Raw genomic sequence first — 5459 nt, 5'->3', positions numbered from 1 at the left:
CTCTATAAATAGAGCCTCTTACTTCGCCGCAGGTACGCGCAAGAAACATCTCTGGAGCCACCCTTTTACACTGTTTGCTTGCCTGACTTGAGCGTCGGAGGGTCGCCGCTGGGAACCTTTCCCGGCCCGACTTCTGTGCAGGTTCGCCGGAGCTTCGCGTGACCCGACAGAGGCCTACGTCATCGACTAGAAGCGCACCACGTGCCCAGCGTCCTTTGGTTCGGCGATTCGGACATGATCAATTTGGCGCCGTCTGTGGGAACGCTCCTGCATCCGATCGGAAACAATGGACGAAGCTGGACGACAACACATGGTGACGCTTTCAAACGAGGAACTCGACGCTCTGGTCAAGACAAGGGCCGCCAAGCTCGTAGAGCAAAAACAGAAAGTAGCATCCGAGCGGCCGGAGCAGCAAGCAACATCAGCATCTGGTGGCCGAGCGGAAGCCCCACCTGCCACCGTCGCATTTCATCGGGCCCTGTTCCGCACCCCTGAAGCCGTACCAACTCACAGAGATAGGGGATCTTCTTCGGATGAAATGCCTAGACGAGATGACAGGAAGGGGAAAGCCCCCCGAGCGGACGCCTCTCCCGAGCGGATCAATCGCCAATTTTCAGAGGCTATTCTGCGAGACCCTTTGCCCAAGCACTACATGCCTCCGACGATCGGCGAGTATAATGGGATAACCGACCCAGACGATCACCTGGGTAAGTTTGATAATACGGCAACCCTCCATCAATACACAGATGGAGTAAAGTACCGAGTTTTTCGCACCACTCTCTCGAGATCGGCTCAACGGTGGTTCCGGAGGCTGCCGGACGGATCCATCACCAGCTTCAAGGACTTCCGGACGGCCTTCCTCCACCACTTCGCCAACAGTCGGCGCTATCAAAAAACGAGCGTGAGCCTGTTCGCCATCAAGCAGGAGGCCCGGGAATCGCTTCGAGCGTACATCCAGCGATTCAACCAAGTAGCGATGGACATTCCAACGGCCACCTCGGAAACCATGATGAACGCCTTCACACAAGGCCTAGTGGATGGAGATTTCTTCCAATCGCTCATCCGAAAGCCGCCCCGGGATTATGATCACATGCTACATCGGGCTAACGAGTACATCAACGTGGAAGAAGCACAGGCGGCCAGGAAAAAAGAAGCTCCAGCCGAGCGGCCTCCTCAGTCCGAACGGAAACAACATACCGCTCAGCAGCTGCCCAGAGGGCCAAGGGCTGAAGCAATCTGATCCCCCCACGTCAGGTCACATGTGCAAGAGGTAGCCGCTGCTCGGCCCAAGCCAAAAAAGAGATGGACCCCAATGTTCTGCTCCTTCCACCGCACAGATACGCATAACATAAGGGATTGTTGAAGTCTTCCCTTCGTGGCTCATCCTGTACCTCGGAATGCTAGACGGCGGTCTCCCTCAGTCGACAGGCGACAGAGAACTCAGGAAGCCAATCGGACGTAATCTGACAGGCCACGGCAACAATATCCCGATCGGCATCGTTCTCCAAGGCAAGAGAATCGCCGAGCGTCCAGAGAACGGTCTCGACCGTCCGTTCGGGAAGAAGAAAATAGAAGCAATACTTCCCGAGGCGAGATCAACGTTATTGCTAGCGGGCCGACCGGAGGAGACTCCAACCGAGCTAGAAAGGCAAGCGCCCGGCGGCTCCAGATTCATGCAGTCGGCTGTAGCCGAGAACGAGCGGAAGGACCCGAAATTAGTTTCGGGCCCGGGGACTTGGAAGGAGTTGAAGTACCCCACGACGACGCTCTGCTCGTCAAAGCGGTAATAGCCAATTACACTATTCACCGCGTATTTATTGACACAGGGAGCTCAGTCAACATCATATTCAAGAGGGCATTCGATCAGCTGTAAATTGATCGAGCCGAGCTGCTGCCTATGATGACTCCGCTCTACGGGTTCACGGGTAACGAAGTCCAGCCGGTCGGCCAGATCTGGCTTGCTATCTCGCTGGGAGAAGAGCCGCTCAGGAGGACGAGAACAATAAACCTCGTGGTGGTCGACTCTCCCTCGTCCTACAACGTCATTTTGGGACAACCGGCGCTTAGCGAATTCCGGGCGGTTGTCTCAACTTTTCATCAGAAGATCAAGTTCCCCATGGAGGACCAAGTGGGAGAAGTACGAGGAGACCAGCTAGCAGCTCGGCGATGTTACATCGAGATGGTCCGAGCAGAGGCCAATTCTGCTCGGAAAACGCCCCGGGTCGAGGTAAACGCCATCACCGAAAAGCCACCCACTATAATTTATGAGGAAAAAGAGGAAGTGCAGATTCATCCAACCCGGTCGGAGGCCACAACCTTTATTGCGTCCGATCTGAGGGAGAAGCAGAAAGAGGAGCTGATCCAATGCCTCAGAAGAAATCATGATGTCTTCGTCTGGTCGACACATGAGCTGCCCAGAATTTCGCCGAGCATCGCGCAGCACGAATTACATGTCCGACCGGACGCTCGGCCGGTCAAGCAAAGAAAAAGAGATTTTAGTACCGAGCAAAATGCCATCATCCGGGCGGAGATGGAAAAGCTTCTGGAAGCCGGCCATATACGCGAGGTGCAGTTCCCGAGCTGGCTGGCGAACGAACAAATGGAGAGTGTGCATAGATTTTCGGGATCTTAACAAGGCTTGCCCGAAGGATTTTTATCCTCTGCCCCGGATAGATCAGCTGGTGGACTCTATGGCCGGCTGCGAATTGATCTGTATGCTCGACGCCTACCAGGGCTATCACCAAGTGCCGCTCGCCAGTGAAGATCAAGAAAAAGTCAGCTTCGTGACGGCCGACGACACTTATTGCTATAATGTGATGCCGTTCGGACTGAAGAATGCTGGAGCCACATATCAGCGCTTGATGAATAAGGTATTCAGAGAGCAGATCGGGCGGAACCTAGAAGTTTATGTGGACGACATTCTAATTAAGTCCGTCCAGGCGGCCGACCTCTTCAAGGATATGGAAGAAACCTTCCGAACCCTGCGCAGGTACGGAGTCAAGCTGAATCCTCAGAAGTGCCTGTTCGGAACGAAAGGAGGACGTTTCTTGGGATACATAGTAACCGAGCGGGGCATCGAAGCCAATCCCAGCAAGGTGAAAGCTCTACAAGATATGCCACCGCTAAGAAATACAAGGGAAGTGCAGCGGTTGACCGGTCGGATAACCGCTCTGTCAAGATTCATCTCCAAAACTGCCGACCGGAGCCTCCCTTTCTTCAAAATTTTGCGCAAGGCCACTAAGTTTCAATGGGATGAAGAATGCGATCGGGCATTCGAAGACTTGAAGATGTATCTGAAGTCTCTCCCGGTATTAGCCAAACCGATGGCGGGTGAGCCACTTTATATGTATTTGTCTTCAACCGAGCATGCGATCGGCTCAGCTTTAGTAAGGTCGAGCGGAGAAGAGCCTGTATATTTTCTTAGTCACATTTTAAAAGACGCTGAATCTCGCTACACTGGGCTCGAAAAGCTAGCATTCGCTCTGGTCCTCGCCGCTCGGCGCCTTCGCCCATACTTCCTGGCGCACACAATCGTTGTCAAAACCAATAGCCCGCTCGGACGTGTGCTACTAAATCCAGAGGCATCCGGACGGCTCATCAAATGGACGACAGAGCTGAGCGAATTTGACATCCAATATCAGCCCCGCTCGGCTATCAAAGCTCAATCCTTGGCCGATTTTGTGACTGAGGTGCAAAGGCCGGAGCCGGAAGCTATGTGGAGAATATATGTAGATGGATCATCCACTCGGCTCGGAAGCGGGATCGGAATATTGCTGCTCTCTCCTCAGGAAGAAAAGATGCACTTATCCGTCCGGCTGGATTACAAAGCTACCAACAATGAGGCAGAGTATGAGGCCCTCATAGCTGGCTTGCAGGCTGCCCGGCATGTGGGAGCCGGTCGGGTAATCCTCCACTCGGATTCGCAATTGGCCGCTCAGCAACTTTCTGGCACCTTTGAAATCAACAGCATTCGGCTTAAACTCTACGCTGAGGCCTTTGAAAAACTCAAAGCTACTTTCCGAGAGGTTCTTATTCAGAAGATCCCCCGAACGGAGAACCAGGCTGCCGATGAGTTGGCCAAACTAGCAAGTTCTATAACGTCGGTCGCCATTCAGCAACCAATTGAAAAAGTACTGCTGGTAGCGCACGTCGACCGAATGGAGGGCCTTACATTTCCAAGCGATTGGCGGACACCCATCATAGAATTCCTCCGCTCGGGCGCCGCACCATCCAATGCGTATGAAGCCCGGTTGCTAAGAAGGAGGGCCGGTCGGTTCACACTCATCGGCGATCAGCTTTACAAGAAAGCTTTCTCGCGCCCGTTGTTGAAATGCGTTAGCTCAGAGGACTCGGTTTACATCCTCCAGGAAGTGCATCAAGGATCATGCGGGGGGCATCCGGGCGGACGCTCGTTAGCCAAGAAGATCCTCCTGGCCGGGTATTTTTGGCCAACTTTGCAAGCAGACGCCGCTCGGACAGTATCTACATGCCTTTCGTGCCAGAAATATCACAACGTCTCCCACCGACCGACCGAAGAAATGAAGGCATCCACCATTTCATGCCCGTTCGAGCAATGGGGAATGGATATTGTCGGTCCATTTCCGATGGCGACCGGGCAGAGGAAATTTTTGCTAGTGGCCGTCGACTATTTTTCCAAGTGGGTGGAAGCCGAACCGCTGGCGAAGATCACCGAGCAGATGGTCAAAAAAATTCATCTGGCAACACATCATCTGTCGGTTCGGCATCCCTCGCCGATTGGTTTCCGACAATGGGCGACAATTCACAGGCAAGGTGCTAGAGAACTGGTGCAAAAGTTACGGCATCGAGCAACATTTCACGTCCGTGGCCTATCCCCAGAGCAATGGTCAAGCCGAAGTAGCCAATCGGGAAATTCTTCGTATTCTGCGCGCTCGGCTCGACCATTTAGGCGGGAGTTGGCCGGATGAAGTGCCGGGCATCTTGTGGGCCATCCGAACGACGCCGAAGGAAGGGACGGGCGCCACACCGTTCCATTTGGTGTATGGCGGTGAGGCAGTCATTCCGGTTGAAGTCGGCGTTGAGTCCGTCCGGATCTAGAGCTATGATGAGGGGAACGCCGAGCGGAGGAACATGGAGCTGGATTTGGTCGAAGAGGAGCGAGCTAGGGCGTCCGTGCGATTGATGGCATACCGGCAGCGCATGAAGCAGAACTACAACCGTCGAGTAATCCCCAGATCATTCCAGGTCGGCGATCTCGTCTGGAAGAAAGTCAAGCCTGTCGGCGACGTCGGCAAGCTGGAAGCTCCTTGGGCAGGTCCCTTCAAGGTTATTGAAAAACTCCGCTCGGGCGCTTACTACTTGGAGGATGAGGACGGGCGGAAGCTGGATTGACCGTGGAGTGCAAATCATCTCCAGCCCTATCGAGCTGGATGAAAGGTGCACGATTGTAATTTATTCGGGTGTATATGCTAGTCGCCTAT

The sequence above is a fragment of the Zingiber officinale genome, chromosome 6A (assembly GCF_018446385.1).
Source record: "Zingiber officinale cultivar Zhangliang chromosome 6A, Zo_v1.1, whole genome shotgun sequence".
Taxonomy (NCBI): domain Eukaryota; kingdom Viridiplantae; phylum Streptophyta; class Magnoliopsida; order Zingiberales; family Zingiberaceae; genus Zingiber; species Zingiber officinale.
Note: the sequence above shows the minus strand (reverse complement) of the source record.